The sequence below is a fragment of the Protopterus annectens genome, chromosome 6.part0 (assembly GCF_019279795.1).
Source record: "Protopterus annectens isolate FY-2018-M chromosome 6.part0, PAN1.0, whole genome shotgun sequence".
Lineage (NCBI taxonomy): Eukaryota > Metazoa > Chordata > Ceratodontiformes > Protopteridae > Protopterus > Protopterus annectens.
This window is the reverse complement of record NC_056737.1, coordinates 1,589,372,411-1,589,390,702: the sequence shown is the minus strand read 5'-3', so window position 1 is coordinate 1,589,390,702 and position 18,292 is coordinate 1,589,372,411. Positions and strand designations below refer to the sequence as shown.

The window sequence follows — 18,292 nt, the reverse complement described above, 5'->3', positions numbered from 1 at the left end:
TGTGTGTGTATATATAAATATATATAAAAAGTGTACACACCCCTGTTAAAATGTCAGGTTTTTGTGATAAAAAATGAGACCACCATAAATCATTTCAAAACTTTTCCCCAGATGAAAAACAAAGAAATATGTTTGGGGAAAAAATATAAAAAAATAAAAAGACGTACAATAAGATTGTTGCATAAGTGTGCAGACCCCTAAACTAATACTTTGTTGAAGCACCTTTTGATTTAATTATAGCATTCAGTCTTCTTGGGTAGGAGTCTATCAGCATGGCACATCTTGACTTGGCAATATTTGCCCACTCTTCCTTGCAAAAGGGGTCCGAATCTGTCAGATTGCGAGGGCATCTCTTGTGCACAGCCCTCTTAAGGTCACCCGACAGCTTTTCAATTGGATTTAGGTCTGGGCTCTGGCTGGGCCATTCCAAAACTTTAATTTTCTTCCAGTGAAGCCATTCTTTTGTTGATTTGGATGTATGCTTGGATTCATTGTCATGTTGAAAGGTGAAATTCCTCTTCATCTTCAGCTTTCTTGCAGACGCCTGAAGGTTTTGGGCAAAAAGTGACTGGTATTTGGACCTATTCATAATTCCCTCCACCTTGACTAAAGCCCCAGTTCCAGCTGAAAAAAGCAATCCCAAAGCATGATACTGCCACCACCACGCTTCACCGTGGGGATGGTGTTCTTTTGGTGATGCAAAGTGTTGTTTTTGTACCAAAGGTACCTTTTGGAATTGTGGCCAAAAAGTTCAACCTTGGTCTCATCAGACCATAACACATGTTCCCACATGTTTTTGGGAGACTTGATGTTTTGCAAATTTTAGCCGGGTCTGGATGATTTTCTGTGTAAGAAAAGGCTTCCGTCTTGCAACCCTACCTCATAATCCAGACATATGGGAATACGCAGGATTCTTGTCACATGTAGTACACAACCAGTACTTGCCAGAAATTCCTGCAGCTCCTTCAGTGTTGCTGTAGGTCTCTTGGCAGCCTCCCTGACCACTTTTCGTCTTGTCTTTTTCAATTTTGGAGGGATGTCCAGATATTCTTCGTGTTTCACTGTTGCAGTCATTACATTTGGGTTATCTGCTTGCAGGTAGCCCTCAGTCAGTCTGATTAACAAAGTCTTGGGACCTGCATCGGTTGCTGTCCCTTCTTCCATGACGTCAGGTCGTCAGGGGTATAAAGCATGCAGCCAACACCATTACATCAGCCTTTCTTAAAGTGCGGTGCCCAAAGCAGAAGCAGTTCGCAAGTGTTCGCAAGTGCCAGTCAGCCGACTCCTGAAATTTTCATTTTCGAGTTTCAGAACCGAAGTCTTCAACTAAAGCTAAGTACCCCATTGGGGAAACTTTTTCTTGCTCCTTACTGATGTCAGTCAAAGTTAATAATTGCATTACTTGTAGAAAGCAAATACCTTATAAAGATTTTCATTCGTACTGTATTCCTTGCCTAGGCCCTGCCTATGACGTACCTTACTGTCAGTTTTGTGCTTTATTTAATCAGCGCACTGTCTGTCATCGGTATATTTTCGCCTCTAAATATTTCGGTTCTCTGTTTAATTATCCAAAAATGTCGTCTGTTAGCCATCTGACTACCGGGATTCCAAAAAACGCAAAGATAAAGACAGAAACAGGCCACTGAGGTCCAAAACTGCTGACGACGTTTCTCTTAAGCCAGTTCGCCGGTACTCAGTGAGGCGCTTTTCCCTGACACCCGCTACTTCTGATTCGCAGGCCTCTACTGAGACCCATTCGGAGTCCGGTATGCCGCGAGATGCTTCAACTATGGAACCCGAGGATGTCTCTATCTTGGATGGGTCTGGAGCCTCTGTGCAGGCACCCGGCTTCTGAGGGTGTATTCAGGCCTACGGATTTGCATATTAAACAGACGCCTCCTTCTTTACTTGGGCCTAAATCTCGATCCATGCCTAAAAAAACGACACCCAGGCCACATGCTCAGGCCTCTTTGCCTAAAAAACAAATGATAAGAATTGCTGAAGATCTAATAACTCTAATCCGGGTTAGCCAACCCCCCCTTCTAAAAGAGGCCTAGGACTGAAGTTGATTATGAATCTTCTGATCAGGATTTTGTTTTTTCTGATTCTTCTGAAGATCTGGATTTGCCCTTATCTACTTATGAAGATTCTGATGCAGAGTACTCCATTTCCTCTGCTTCCCCTCTTGAGGATTTTTATTTTGGGGAAACCTTACATACTGTTAAGGGAGCATTTCCACTGGGAAAGCCAGGATTTTTCTGATTCAAAAATGAGGTTTAGGGATTTCCTTCTCCTACCTCAGCATAGGCCTTTAGGTATTCCTCCTGTACTAGACATTGTTGATTATGTTTTTTTGGAATCTAGTTTGGCCCCTGATTCCCTGCCTCCTGCTCCCAGAAAACCTGACAGATACTAGAGGGTCCCTGAGTACCACAAGTTCCTTTTTAAAAATCCTGTTGCAGATCCAGAGACTGTTTCAAAGAGGCCCAAGGGCATTAAGGCCTCTACTGCTAAAAATCCTACCCCTTCTGATAGAGAGTCCAGGGCACTGGATAGATGGGGTAAGAAGGTTTACACTTATGAAACCTTGGTCATTAGGGCTTTAAACTGCCAGTTTCATATGTTAAAGTATCAGCAACACGTTATTGGACTGCTTAAACAGAAAATGATGTTGATTCCTGCTGAACAAGTTGGAAAACGTACTTTGCAATGTGGTTTTGATTCATTAGAGGCCTCTTGCAGGGCTGCTGTTACTGGGTCTGTGCTCAGAAGGCATGCTTGGCTTAAAGAGCCATCTTTGCCTGATCATTTTAAAGCTAAATTGTTGGATGCTCCTTTAAATCAGGACCACCTGTTTGGCAACAAAGCTGAGGAAGTTCTTAAAAAGATGGACGATAAAGCTAAATCTATGCAAACTGTTAAAGATTTTTTAGAAGTTCAGCCTCCTAGATTTGGTTGGCACTGGCCCTCTAAGAATTGGTCCTTTCCAGCCCCTTCCAGGTCTTCTCAAGCCAAACACAGACACAGCAAAAACCCCAGGTTTCAGTCCCAGGGGACACTCAGAACTAAGCAGTGGGGGGCCTCCACTTCCAAATCTGGGAATAGTAAGACTCCCCCATGATAAACTGTCTCAATGACTTCCTTTTAAAATTTCCCAACACTTGTCAACTGACTGCCCCTTTGGGGGGAAAGATTGCTTTTCATGCAAAGAATTGGGAACTCATTACCCAGGACAAATGGGTTTTAAGTATAGTGTCCCAGGGATACAGATTTTACTTCGACACGTTGCCAACACCCAACACCAAGCGGGTGGCTAGACCTACCTTCAAATCAGTGGGCAGAAGCCCAAAACAAGTACTTTCTCTCTCAAGCATGGGGGCTATTCAACTGGTACCAGAAGAGAAAAGGGACAAGGTTTCTACTCGAGACTTTTCCTGGTACCCAGAAAAGACAATTCATGGCATCCTATCCTGGACCTGTCTACTCTAAACACCTTTTTGGAGATTCCAAAATTCAAGATGCTGACTCTTCACCAATTACTTCCTATGCTAGGCAAAGATGCCTGGTTGGCAACACTAGATTTAAAAGAAGCATACCTGCCCATCCCAATCAGGGAATCTTGCAGAAGATACCTACGCTTCAGAGCAGGCGACACGCACTGTCAGATGTTCATCGTGCATACAGCTGCAGTCATAACAGATGGGTTTTCCTGCCGTCAGGCAGGTCCTCGGTCGGCTGAATTCCAAAGCCTAGGTCCGGCGTCTGTTGTCGTTGCTTCTTCCCTGACGTCAGTGCGACAGGGGTATAAAAGAACCAGCCGACGCCATTTTCTTCAGTCTTTCTTGCCGCGCAGTGCCCGAAGCAGAAGCAGTTCGCAAGTGCCGGTCGGCCAGCTCCTGAGATTACGAATATCTGCAGCCGAAGTCTTCTTGAATGCTAAGTACCCCGTTTTGGAAACTTTTCTTGCCTCAGACCGATGTCAGACAACGTTAATAATTGTATTTCATGTGGGAAGCAAATACCGCATAAGGATTTTCATTCCCTCTGCATTCCTTGCTTAGGCCCAGACCACGACGTCTCGGCCTGTCGTTTTTGCGCTACATTCAACAAACGCATCATTAAGCATCGGGCGGAGTTCGCCCAGCACTTTTTTGGCAAAATATTTAACTACATAATGTCGTCGGATACTCCGACTCCAGTTTTGACTAAAAGACGCAAAGATAAGGACCGACACACGAGGTCCGCGGCCCCTACCGACACCACGCCAAAGCCGACTACAGGTGGTCCGGTTCTCAGCGAGGCACCTACGCAGCCCCTGACTACCGACGACACTTCATTGGCGGTGTCTTCTGTACCCGAGGTCGCAGGCTCTTCAGCCCACACCCCGACTACAGATACCGAAGCCACTCTTGGTGGTGAAACTCAGAGTTTAGGCAGGTCTGCCTCCTCTCAAGGTGTCTTCAGGCCTTCCTCTTCTTTTTCCATCAAGGCTTTCACTAAGTCTAAGACAGCCATGCATTCTAAAAAACAAACCCCACAGGGCCCTTCTCAAGGCCCCATGCCTAAAAAGCAGATGCTCAAAATGGCTGAGGACTTAATTTCTTTTATCAGGGGTTCTCAACCCCCCCCCCCCCGGAAAAAAGGACCAGAGTGGAGGAAGGATCCCCCTCTTCGGACCAGGCTTCCATTATTTCAGAACATTCTGATGACCAGGAACATTCATACTCCCCTTTTGAAGATTCTGATGCAGAGGAGTCCATTCCCTCTGTCTCCCCCCCTGAGGATTACTCTTTTGTGGAAACTTTGCATACCTTGAGGTCAAGAGTACTCAGACTCCAAGAAAAGGCTTAAGGATTTTCTCTTGCTCCCTCAGCACAGGCCTCTGGCTATACCCCCTGTCTTAGATATCCTTGATGATGTGTATTTGGAGTCCTGCCTTAACCCAGACTCTTTACCTCCAGCCCCAGTCAAGCCTGACAGGTATTACCGGGTTCCTGACTCGCACCAGTTCCTATACAAAAGCCATGCGGCTGACCCAGAAACTATCTCACAGGGCCCCAAGGGAATTAATGCCTCCACTGCTAAAAATCCTTTACCTTCAGAGAGGGATTCCAGAGCTTTAGAAAGGTGGGGGGAAAAGGTATACACCTCGGCCACCTTATCCATGAGGGTGTTAAACTGCCAGTTCCATATGTTAAAGTACCAACTGTTTCTGTTATCACAGTTGAGAAGCAAAATGTCACAACCTGAACAACCAGATTTGAAGGAGTTGCAGGATTTGATACATAGTGCAGAACAAGTAGGTAAACATACCATGCAATATGGTTTTGATGCTTTAGAGGCCTCATGTAGAGCTGCTGTTACTGGATCAGTCCTACGTAGACATGCTTGGCTCAAAGAGCAAACCTTACCAGATCATGTCAAAGCTAAATTACTGGATGCAACTCTGCAAAAAGATGTGTTGTTTGGTGTTAAGCTGAGGAGGTATTAAAGAAAATGGAGGAAAAGGCAAAATCAATGCAAACAGTGAAAGATTTCCTACAGGTACAACCTCCACGTTTCAGTAGAAATTGGCCTTCAAAAAATTGGTCCTTTCCAGCCACGGACAGACCCCAAAGAGGTGGATACAGGTGCCCGAGGGGTAGAGGGTAGAGGGCAATCTCAAGGATCGTTTAGAGGCAGACAATGGTAAGCACCTACCCAAAGAGGTAGTGAGGATAGTTCACAGCCATTCAGAAAGCAGAACCAATGACTTTCCCCTTTGCATGCCAAGCAAGGCTCAAATGGCAGCACCTTTAGGCGGAAAACTGGCATTATTTTCAAAAAATTGGCATATTGTCACAAAAGACAAATGGATCCTGGACATTATAGACAGAGGCTACAGATTCCACTTTCACACCCTTCCAAAAATGAGAGGCATGCCAATCCTGCCACACAGTCAAAAGGCAGAGGCACAAAAACAAATTTCAGATCTCATGGACATGAAAGCTATTCAAGAGGTACCTGCACAAGAACAGGGTCAAGGTTTTTATTCCAGACTATTCCTGGTACCAAGGAAGGGCAAAGATTGGAGACCTATTTTGGACCTATCCATCCTAAACACATTTTTACTCGTGCCAAAATTCAAGATGCTCACATTACAGCAGCTTCTTCCCATGCTGGGCAAGGAGTCTTGGCTGGTAACATTGGACCTCAAGGAGGCATACCTGCATGTCCCAATCAGACAAGATTGCAGAAGATACCTCAGATTTCTTGCAGGTTCAACACATTATCCATTCTCTGCATTGCCCTTTGGTTTATCTACTGCGCCCAGAGTGTTCACGAAATGCCTGGCATCAGTAATTGCCTACTGCAGACTGCAAGGGATACAAATATACCCATATTTGGACGACTGCCTGATCCAAGCGGACAGCAAGCACATACTTCTGAAACATCTGGCTTTTGTAATACGGTTGTTGAATTCCCTGGGATACACAGTCAACAAAAAGAAATCAAGACTAATACCCTCTCAAACAATAATTTTCCTGGGTGCCAACTTGGATACAAACACCCAGATGGCCTGCCTCACGCCAGAGAAACAAGGGCAACTAACTCAATACTTCAGAAAACTGGCAACTTTCACCAGGCTGATTGCAAGGAAAATCCTGCAGGCTCTGGGATTCATGGCATCTTGCATCCTACTAATCCCATGTGCAAAGCTGCATATGAGGAAATTTCAATGGTACCTGAAAAACCTATGGTCTCAGCACAGCCACAGCTTGGAAACAATAATACCACTAATTCCATGTCTTCAAAAGGAATTTCTGTGGTGGGCTCAAGCATGCCAAACAAACACAGGTCTCCCATTCTGCAAGCCTCAAGCAAGTCAAACCATCACAACAGACGCCTCGGATTACACCTGGGGGGGCGCACATGACAGATCGGTGCATTCAGGGCAGATGGTCCCAAAAGGAAAAGCACCTACACATCAATCAAAAGGAAATGCTAGCAGTAATAAATGCTATTATAGCTTTCAAAGACCTGCTGCATCCAGGCCAGCAATTGATAAGGACAGACAACACCACAGTAATGTGGTACATAAACAGGGAGGAACCCACTCATACCCCCTATGCAGGCTAGCCATGTCTCTTTGGAACATGGCTCTAGAATTGCAAATCGAGCTTCAAGCACAGTTCCTGCCAGGCAAGGAAAACATGCTGGCAGACAACCTAAGCAGAAATATGACAGATCGAATGGAAGTTGCATCCTCAAGTTTTTTCAAAGATAATTCAAGCATGGGGAAGGCCAGACATAGATCTCTTTGCCTCCCACAGAAATCACCAATTGGCAAAATTCTGCTCAAGGACCTTTCATCCACAGGCCTGGAAAGTGGATGCACTCTCTTTCAGTTGGACAACAATGACAGTTTATGCCTTTCCACCTCTTCCTCTGCTGCCCAAAGTTCTATTAAAAACCAGAGCAGACAGACCAAAGGTGATTCTCATCGCTCCAGACTGGCCAAGACAACACTGGTACCCACTCCTGAGGAGCTTAACACATTCCCCACCATGGATCCTGCCTCTAATGCCTCTTCTACTGACTCAGCACAACTTCAAAACTCTTCACAGTCAGCTGAAAACACTCAATCTAGCCGCATGGAAGATTCCTTAAAATCACAACAGACCCTACTCTCCAGGAGGTACAGGATGTCATTTTGGAGGCCAGAAGACCTTCTACTAGAAAAGCCTACTCCACCAAATGGAAACGGTTTTGTGCTTGGAATGAGAAAAAGGGCCAGAACCCTGGAATACTGAATTTACCTCAAATATTACAGTACCTAGCTGAGATGCTAAGCAGTGGACTTTCTTTCTCTTCCATCAAAATCCATGCCTCAGCCATTTCTGCAGAATACAACACTGATCCTCCTTTATTCTCTCACCCCCACTTAAGGTAGTTCCTCAGAGGGGCTAAGAATATAACCCCCCCCCAAGGAAACAACCAGTACCTGCTTGGGATCTCAATTTCATTTTAGAGAAACTGACTTTGCCTCCTTTTGAGCCAGCTGCCTCAACAGAACTGCAATATTTGTCCTGGAAAACAGCCTTCCTGCTGGCTATCACCTCAGCTCGCAGGGTTTCGGAACTACAAGCCCTCATGGCTGTGCAGCCTTTCATCATTTTCCATCAGGACAGAGTTTCCTTACGAACCAATCCTTCCTTTATGCCAAAGGTAGTTTCCAGGGTAGCCTTGAATCAGGCTATCCACTTGCCTACCTTTTACCCCAATCCTCAAAACAAAGGGGAGAGACTACTACATTCCTTGGATATTCACAGACAACTACGTTATTATTTGGACGGAACAAAGCCTTTCAGAAAATCAGAGCAACTCTTTGTGTCCTATGCTTCAGGGGTTCAAGGGAAGCCTATTTCCAAACAGACAATCTCAAAATGGATAGCCCACTGCATACGCTTTTGTTACTCTCTTCATTGTAAAACTGTACCTGCAGGCATCAGGTCTCACTCCACAAGGGCCACAGCTACCTCTGCAGCTTTCCTCAGGGGGTTCCTACCAAAGATATTTTGGAAGCTGCCACTTGGAGTTCTGTGCATACTTACTCCAAGCACTATCACCTGCCTTTATACTCCAAATCTAGAGCAGGTTTTGCCACTGCAGTTTTGCAGGGCATCCTGGCTCCTCCTAGTTCCACCTAGTGCCTACCACCCCTTTTTTAGCTTTGGTATTCTACCCATCTGTTATGACTGCAGCTGTATGCACGATGAACATAGTACAGTTTTGTACCTACCATAAATGTAGATGTTCGAGTGCTAATACAGCTGCAGTCCAGGTTTCCCTCCCTCCTTCCCCTCTGGAACAGGCCTAATGGCTAACACCTCCTCATACAACCTGATTGGGGTATTCTTTTATGGTGTATTTGCTTGCAACTACTGTTTTTTGAATGTTAAGTTGTCAATCTCGCCTTCATTCTTGCTGGATGGGTTCGGAGCCGAGGATCGGCTCCGACTCGGCACTTGCTTTAGCTTGAGAACTCCTTTTACCAGCTCGAGGCAACCCTATATCCCATGATGCAAGGCGGAACTACCTCAGATCTCGTTTGCCGCTTAGCGAAAGAGGTCTCCTTTGCCAGCTGAGGTAAGTAATTTTTTGTCAAAAAAGAAAAAAGCTTAGTTAGGGATTTATTTCCCCCTTGTTTCCACTTTCATAGTGTGTAGTGTGTTTACAGCCCACCCTATTCCCTTATAGTTCAAAACTTTTAAATTCCTTTGGTATTTGTATAAAAGTTAAGTTAGGCCTAGACCCCATTGGTTAATCCCTACCTGTGTGTCTGTGTGTTAGGGGATTAATTGTGTGTGTTTGTTGGGGTGTGTATGTGACTTCTTCCTTAGAAATATGTCAAAGGAAGGCAAGGTCTCAGGCTTCAAGAAGTGTGACTCGTGCTGTCAGAAAATGTCTCTGACAGACGGTCACACTTCTTGTGTTTACTGCCTGGGGCCTTTGCACCTGCAGGACTCCTGTGCTTTGTGTCACTCTTTTAGCCAGAGAGTCCTGCAGGAACGGAGGAATAAGTTGATCCTCCGTGGCTTACTTAAGCCAGAAGGTTCTCCCTCTAAAGCAGGGTCTGGTAAACCTTCTAAGCCACCGAAGGTTCAGGCTACAGTATCCAAGCCTCCTCCGGTGGCTCCGGCTCCGTTGCCGAGATCGCCCGGCTGGAACCGATCTATCTGCTTCCAAAGTAGTGGGTTCGGCACCGATTGGTTCCAACACCCGGTCTACTGTGGCCTTGTCGGCTCCGGCTGGAGCCAACACCTTATCCAGCATCGGAGCCGAGAAACCTTCGGCTCCATCTGGAATTCAGGGGACTTCGCTCCGATGACTTCGTCCGAAGAGATCTCGGTCCCCTTTGCAGAGTATCCACTCGGCCCGGGTCTCCTCTTTTGTTGGAGCGGAGCCATCGGAGCCGATCTTCGAGATCTTCCAGGCTGTCTGACCACGACTTAGAGAGGGTGGTAAGCAGGCTGTTGAAGTCGCAGGCACTGGCCCAAATGCTCCATAGCCCGTCTCAGCAGACTTCGGCTATTGTTTCACCCTTGAACTTCCTCCTCCGACTCCACACCAGAGTTCGGAGCCGGAGCTTCGGGACAGCTACTGTTTCGGCGCGAGCGAAACATCCTTCGCTCCATCGTCCTCGGCTCCGATCTCCTCCTTGATGCCTTCCTTGGAGGGATCCGGTCCGGGTTTCCTTGTCGGCTCCGAGGGGCTAGTGGCATCGGACCCTTGTCCGACCCGCTCTCCTCTCGGGCTTCGGCTTTGGTAAGCTCGGCACCGACATCGGCCTCAGAGCCTTCCCTCTCAGTGGAGCCGGGAATTCCTGTATCCTCGGATCGGGGATATTCCGGTCTCCCGGGGAGGGGAGCCTTTGAGGTGATGAGGAGTGTCCTGGCTACTGAGCCAGGTCAACGGTCCATCCCTCTAGCTCCTCCCTCTTCGGTGCCTGTAGACACCTCTTGCCAGCCTCTTGCTCTCAGGCCCAGGGATCCATCGCCCCAGGTTTCCCCATTGGGAATTTCCTCCTCTTCCGAAGTTTCTCCTGATCCGGCAGGTGAACCACCTCGGAAGAGGACGTGTAAGAGGAAACACACAGACTCCCCCGAGTCTACTACATCTGATACCGACTTAGATGAGTCGGAGGGTTCCCCACGATCCCCCTCTGAGGATGTCTCCTTTTCAGACATCCTTGAGCTCCTCAAACAGAGGGGGAATTGGCCCTCCATTGACCCCTCTGAGGATGAGTCGGTATACCTGGAGGCTTTTGGATCCCGACCCTCCACCTCCTGGGTGTCTCCGCCTTTTGACCCACTTATGCAGGTAGTGGGTCGCAAGGCGTGGCTCCAGATTCTGTGGAACCTGTCCCCAGGAGACCATCCAAGTTTATTACGACCCCTACGGACAAACAGTTTCTTTCCAAGGGCGTCTCTGTGGATGCTATGGTGGTGGCGGCGGCCACTAAGAAGGAACTGGCGGATCCTTCAGTACCTGTCCATCCTCCTAACAAGGATTCTAGGACCATGGACAGGTATGGAAAGCGGATGTTTTCTTCAGCGACCTTTGCTATGCGTTAAGCTGAACTACCTTTGTCACTTCACCAGGCTTCAAAGAGATATTCTCAAGGAACTGGGTGAAGTGGTCCAGGATCCTTCTGCTGCTGGGGCTCAAGAAAAGATTGCCTCACAGCTAGCAATCCTGAATTCCTTATCCAACTCCTCCATGCTCATATCCTATGCGGCCGATGGAGCGAGCAGGGCCGCAGGCACAGGAGTTGCTCTTAGACGCCAAGCCTGGATGCGGCTTTGTAATTTTATGGACCCTTTAAGGCGTCCTTCACTAATACCCCTTTGATGGTTCGGCTTTGTTCGGACCTCAGGTGAAGGATACCTTGACCAGGTGTGAGCAGGACGGTAAAACTCTTTCTGCCGTTGGAGTCCATTTTTCCACCCCTTCTAGACCATATCCCAAGGGTCAGAAAGGAGGGAAGATGTGGTTCCGCAAAGCCCAAGGAGCTACACCGGACACACGTGGTCAGTTTACCCCCAGAGGCAGAGGGGGTAACAATAATAGACGCCACCCTAGAGGCAGGGGGGGTCCTCAGAGCCAGGGCAACAGGGAGTCTCTTCCTGAGAAGCCCTTTTCAGCATCCCTGAGGTGTTGCCCGACTGTCCACCCTTGAAGGCAGTCGGGGGAAGGATTTTGCTGTACCCAGTAGCCTGGCATTCCCTCTCACAAGATATGTGGGTACAGTCGATCATATCCGAGGGTTACAAAATCCCCTTCGAAAGGTATCCCGTACCTCAACAATCTCTTCCAGACATCTCACCCGGTCAAAGGGATTTGGCAGAACAGGAGGTTTTAAAGCTCCTAGGAAAAAGAGCCGTCCAGACTGTGCCGGCAGACCAGGTAGGATCCGGCGTCTACTCAAGATTCTTTTTGGTCCCCAAAAGGACGGGAGATTGGAGACCAATATTAGACCTGAGCAGTCTAAACAGATTTGTCAAGAAGGCAAGATTCCGGATGGTCACGCTTCAGTCCATTCTGCCCTTTCTGGGCAAGGACAACTGGAATGTGCTCTATAGACCTTCAGGACGCGTACTATCACATAAAGATTCACAGGCGCTCCAGAAGGTTTCTCTGCTTTCGGCTAGGGACCAGTCATTACCAATTCAGAGCCCTGCCCTTTGGCCTCACTTCAGCCCCCCAGAGTGTTTACCAAATGCATGGCAGTGGTCACAGCTCATCTGAGACGTCAAGGATTCCAGGTGTTTCCTTATTTGGACGACTGGCTCCTCTCCGCCACCACCAGGTGTCAGCTTCTTCAGACCAGAGACTACACTCTGCAGCTTTGCAGGAGTTTGGGAATTTCAGTAAATTTGGAAAAATGTTCTCTGCGCCTTGCCAATCTATCACCTTTATAGGCAGAATTAAACACCGTCAAAATGTTAGCCAGACTAACAGATCAAAGAATTTTGGACATCCAAAAATTTGTTCGATTCTATTGCAGAGCAGCAAGGTCAAAGCCAGATTTATACTGAAGGTTCTAGGTCTTATGGCTGCGGCCATTGTTCTTATACCACTGGCTCGCTTCCACATCGTCTTCTGCAGTGGATGCTATTCACTCAGTGGTCGTACCACAGTCTCCGATGAGGCACGAAATTTTAGTCACACAGTCGTGCAGAACTCATCTGAATTGGTGGATATGTTCCCCTCTTCTTCATCAGGGCCGACCCTTTGTTCCCCTCCTCCAGTTGCCACAGTCACTACGGATGCCTCTCTGATCGGGTGGGGGCATTATCAGGGCAGGATGGTCCACGGACGTGGCAACCCATAGAATACCATCTGCACATAAATGTCCTGGAGATGAGAGCGGTGCTTTTAACGTTGCAGGCCCTCAACGACTTTCTTCCCACGGGGACTATTGCAGTACAAACGGACAACATGTCCGTGGTCTGGTACATCAACAAGCAGGGCGGGACCAGGTCCTATCCATTGTGTCGAGAAGCTCTCAGACTTTGGCAATGGGCAATCTCCTCTCATCGGTTTCTGATAGCAACGCACATCCCCGGCAGGTCCAACCTCTTGGCGGACAGGCTGAGCAGATCCATTCTGATGCCTCACGAGTGGTCTCTCAATCAATCTTTAGTGGATCAGATTTTTCTGAAGTGGGGCACTCCTTGTTGCGATCTTTTTGCTACTCCTCAAAACAACAAGTGCCCGATTTTTCACCCTCTTTCCCCTTCCAGGCCAACCCCTGAGAGACTCTCTAACCCAGGATTGGCCCCGGGGACTTCTGTACGCTTTTCCTCCTTTTCCCCTTGATTCCACAAGTCATTCAGAAAGCCACCGTTTTGAGGGCCAAGTTGATTCTCATTGCCCCTTATTGGCCTCGACAAATTTGGTTTCCGTCTCTGCATCGTCACCTTCTGGTGCAGCCCTGGCATCTGGACCCAGTTCCGGATCTCTTGATCCACCAGTCGGGTCAGCAGCACCGGGCCATTCATTCTCTCAACCTCACTGCTTGGTTGCTCCACTTCCTTCCCTAGCCAGGCTACCGATGATCTCTGACTAGAGACATCTTAGTGTCTTCTTTAAAGTCGTCCACTAGGACTGTTTATGCTAGCAAGTGGCGACGTTTTTCTATTTGGGCAAATTCCAGGAATATTGATCCCTTTACTGTACATTCTGTTTTAGATTTCCTGGCGGAGGTTTTTCATTCAGGATCCTCTTCATCTACAGTTAAAGTTCAACTGGCTGCTATTTCTAAGTATCATGTTGGCTTGCATGACAATAACATTATGTCTCATAGATTATGCAAGGCCTTTCTGAGAGGAGTTTTTCTCCTAAAGCCGCCTATAAAGCATCCTCCTCCGCAATGGGATCTAAACTTAATGTTGGCATCCTTGATGCTACCTCCCTTCTGCTTCATGTTCTTTGAAGTTATTGACCTGGAAAACTATATTCTTACTGGCTGTCACTTCAGCAAGAAGGGTTTCCGAGATTCAAGCTCTCTGCATTCGTTCCCCTTACTTGGTTTTTCATAAGGACAGGGTATCCTTAAGAACGAACCCGTCCTTTCTCCCCAAAGTTGTGTCTCAAACCAATATTAACCAATCTATAGATCTACCAGTCTTTTTCCCAAACTATTCCGACAGAGCTGAACAGAAGCTTAATTTTTTGGATGTCCATCGTCAGCTCAGGTACTATTTGCATAGAACTAAACAATTCAGGAAATCGGACCAATTATTTGTCTCCTATGCAGAAAACAGGATAGGTCTTCCAGTTTCTAAAGTGACCTTATCCAGATGGTTGACTTCCACCATTTCCTATGTGTACTCTCTCGGAGGCAAGCAGCTATCTTCTAAACCAAAAGCACTCTCAACCTGGAGTCTATCCACTTCTGCAGCCTTTCAGGATAGACTACCCATTGATACCATTTGTGCAGCAGCTACTTGGGCCACGCCTCATACCTTTGTCTCTCATTACAAGTTAGACTTGGCCTCCAGAGACAGGGCCAGTTTTGGTTCCACAGTTCTCAAGAGTCTGTTCCATTGAGCCACCCAGGATACAGGTGCTAGGGACGCGGTCCCATCCAGCAAGAATGAAGGCGAGATTGACAACTTAACATTTAGAAGTTATGTACCTACCATAACGTTCCATGTTAGTTGTCTTCTCTCGCCTTCTTTCTTGCGTCCCTCCCTCCTTCCCCCTGGCCTGGACAGATCTTGAAGAGTTCCTCTTATCAGGTTGTTTCCTCCTGAGCCTTCTTTAGAGGACTCCTTTATTATGAGCTTGGGTTTCCTAATATATGTTAGGTTAGTCCTTAGCAGGGTAGGTTAGCTACCAAACGAGATCTGAGGTAGTTCCGCCTTGCATCATGGGATATAGGGTTGCCTCGAGCTGGTAAAAGGAGTTCTCAAGCTAAAGCAAGTGCCGAGTCGGAGCCGAGGATCGGCTCCGAACCCATCCAGCAAGAAAGAAGGCGAGAGAAGACAACTAACATGGAACGTTATGGTAGGTACATAACTTCTAATTATACTGCATTGCATTATTACATAAATGTATGTATTGCCTTCCTTCTGGGGGCACCTGACATCTGGGGCAAGAAAAACTGAAGAAAATGGAGTCGGCTGGTTCTTTTATACCCCTGTCGCACTGACGTCAGGGAAGAAGCGACTGCAACCGACGCCGGACCTAGGCTTTGGAATTCGGCCGACCGAGGACCCGCCTGATGGCAGGAAAACCCATCTGTTATGACTGCAGCTGTGTTAGCACTCAAACATCTACATTTATGGTAGGTACAAAACTGTACTTTCTCTGCACTGCCCTTTGGCTTATCTACTGCACCCAGGGTATTCAAAAAGTGCCTAGCTCCAGTTATTGCATTTTGCAGGCAAAGAAATATTCAAATATACCCATACATGGACGATTATCTAATTCAGTCAGAAAGCCAGGACATACTTTTGAATCATCTGGCCTTTGTACAAAGGGTTCTAACTTGTCTGGGGTACACCATAAATGAAAAAAGTCACACCTGGTACCCTGTCAACAAATTATATTTCTGGGAGCAAGCTTGATACAACTTCCCAGGTGGGCTTACCTCACGCCAGAGAAACAAATTCATTTGACAACCTACTTCAAACAAGTGGCCACAAAAACCCTGCTATCTGCAAGACAAATACTGCAAGCCTTGGGGTTCATGGCCTCCTGCATTCTTCTAATTCCATATGCAAGACTGCATATGAGGAAACTACAGTGGTATCTAAAAAGCCTGTGGTGTCAACATTCTCAAGACCTAGAAACAATGATTCCTATCATACCTTGCCTACGCCTAGAATTCCTTTGGTGGACAGAGGCCTGCCACCAAAACAAGGGACTACCTTTCACACCACCCCCTGCCGTCCATACCCTAATAGCAGACGCATCAGTCTATGCATGGGGGGGCTCACCTGGCAGGGAAGTGCATTCAGGGCAAATGGAACCCAAGTCAAATGCATCTGCATATCGATCAAAAAGAAATGTTAGCTGTACAGAATGCTCTGAAAACCTTCAAGGACCACATTCTTCCAGGACAACTAATGGTAAAGATGGACAACACCACTGTTATGTGGTACATAAACAAGCAGGGGGGTACACATTCTTACCCCTTCTGCAGACTAGCCATGACATTGTGGAACACAGCCTTGAGCTACCAAGTGCTCCTACAAGCTCAGTTCCTGCCAGGAAAATTAAATACACTGGCAGACGGACTAAGCAGAAACCTCATGGACCCACACGAGTGGAAACTGGAAACAAGGATTTTCAACATGTTGACAAGCAAATGGGGGAGCCCAGATATAGACCTATTTGCCTCTCCCCAGAACTACCAATTGGACAAATTTTGCACAAGGACTCTCCACAAACAAGCCTGGAAAGTGGATGCTCTGTCTTTCAGCTGGAAAAACCTATCAGTCTATTCCTTCCCCCCTCTGCCTCTGCTCTCCAAAGTTGTACTAAAAATCAAACAAGACAGACCAAGGATGATTTTGATTGCTCCAGACTGGCTGCACCAACACTGGTACCCCCTCTTGCGCAGTGTGGCACGGTTATCTCCATGGCACCTGCCTCAGACTCCTTCCCTGCTGTCTCACCAGGAGAACCATATTCTGCACCCTCAGCTGCTAAGACTGAACCTTGCAACCTGGCTAAGTACTTAATCTCTCCTTTTCCATCCCTCAGCAAACCTGTGATGGATATCATTTTAGAGGCAAAGAGGCCTAGTACTAGAAAATCGTATGCTGAAAAATGGAAAAGATTCTGTGCCTGGAACCAATCTCAGGGGATGAGCACAGCAGCGCCCAATTTACCTCAGATTTTACAATACTTAACTGAGATACTTCACAAGGGCCTTTCTTTTTCCTCCATTAAAATCCATGCCTCAGCCATTTCAGCTCATTATAACACAGAACCCTCCCCTCTTCTCTCATCTACTGCTGAAGCTGTTCCTCAGAGGGGGCCAAAAATTTGAGACCACCCAGGAGAGCTCCTACCCCAGCCTGGGACCTTAACTTTGTCTTGGGGAAACTCACTCTACCTCCTTTCGAGCCAGCTGCTACTGTAGACTTAAACTTTCTTTCTTGGAAAAGATCTTTCCTTTTAGCAATCACTTCAGCTAGAAGGGTATCTGAATTACAGGCCCTTATGGCAGTGGAGCCTTTCAACATCTTTCATGCGGACAGGGTGCCCCTCAGAACCAATCCATCCTTCATGCCCCAGGTGGTATCCAGTGTGGCTCAATCAGTCCATTCATTTGCCATCCTTTTTTCCCCAATCCACAGAATAAAGGGGAACGGATACTGCATTCCTTGGATGTGCACAGACGACTTAGATTCTACTTGGACAGGAATAAACCTCAAAGGAAATCTGAACAACTGCTGGTGGCATTTGCTGCAGGGGAAGAGGGGAAGGCTGTTTCAAAGCAAACCATTTCTAAATGGATAAGCCATTGCATTCATTTCTGCTATAAGCACGATGGAAAACCTATCCCCCAGGGGATCAGACCTCACTCCACCAGGGCTGCATTTACCTTTACAGCCTTTCTCAGAAGCGTTCCTACCTGGGATATCCTAGAAGCTGCTACCTGGAGTTCCATACATACTTTCACCAAGCATTATCATTTTCCAATTTTCTCTAAATCCAGAGCTGGCTTTGCCACTGCAGTCTTGCAGGGCCTTATAGCTGGCCCTAATGCTATCTAAATTCCTCCTCCCAACCATAGCTTTGGGAATCTACCCAAATGTAATGACTGCAACAATGAAACACGAAGAACATAGTACAGTTGTGTACACTTACCATAAATGTAGATGTTCGAGTGTATTCACTTTTGCAGTCCTGGTTACCCTCCCTCCAGCCCCCTAACGTCTTTTGGCTATACCTCTACTTTCCTTTACTATGCTTAAAAGCCTTTTTTGTGTATTTGATTTTTTGTTGGCGGTATAGCATTGTACTTTTATATTTAATTGCTTCCCATTAGGGGGGCACCTGACATCTGGGGCAAGAAAAACTGATGAAATGGCGTCGGCTGCATGTTTTACACCCCTGACGTCATGGAAGAAGGGACAGCAACTGACACAGGACCCAAGACTTTGTTAATCAGGCCGACTGAGGGCTACCTGCAAACAGATAACCCAAATGTAATGACTGCAACAGTGAATACACTCGAACATCTACATTTATGGTAAGTGTACACAACTGTACTTACTTTGCAATG

The 18,292-nt window shown here is 47.0% G+C and overlaps 1 protein-coding gene across 1 annotated transcript in view; it reads left to right on the top strand.

The window, feature by feature from the left end:
• The window catches only part of CLASP1 (cytoplasmic linker associated protein 1), a 4,127,769-nt gene that overhangs the window by 2,305,954 nt on the left and 1,803,523 nt on the right, over nt 1–18,292 (top strand). The window lies entirely within an intron of this gene.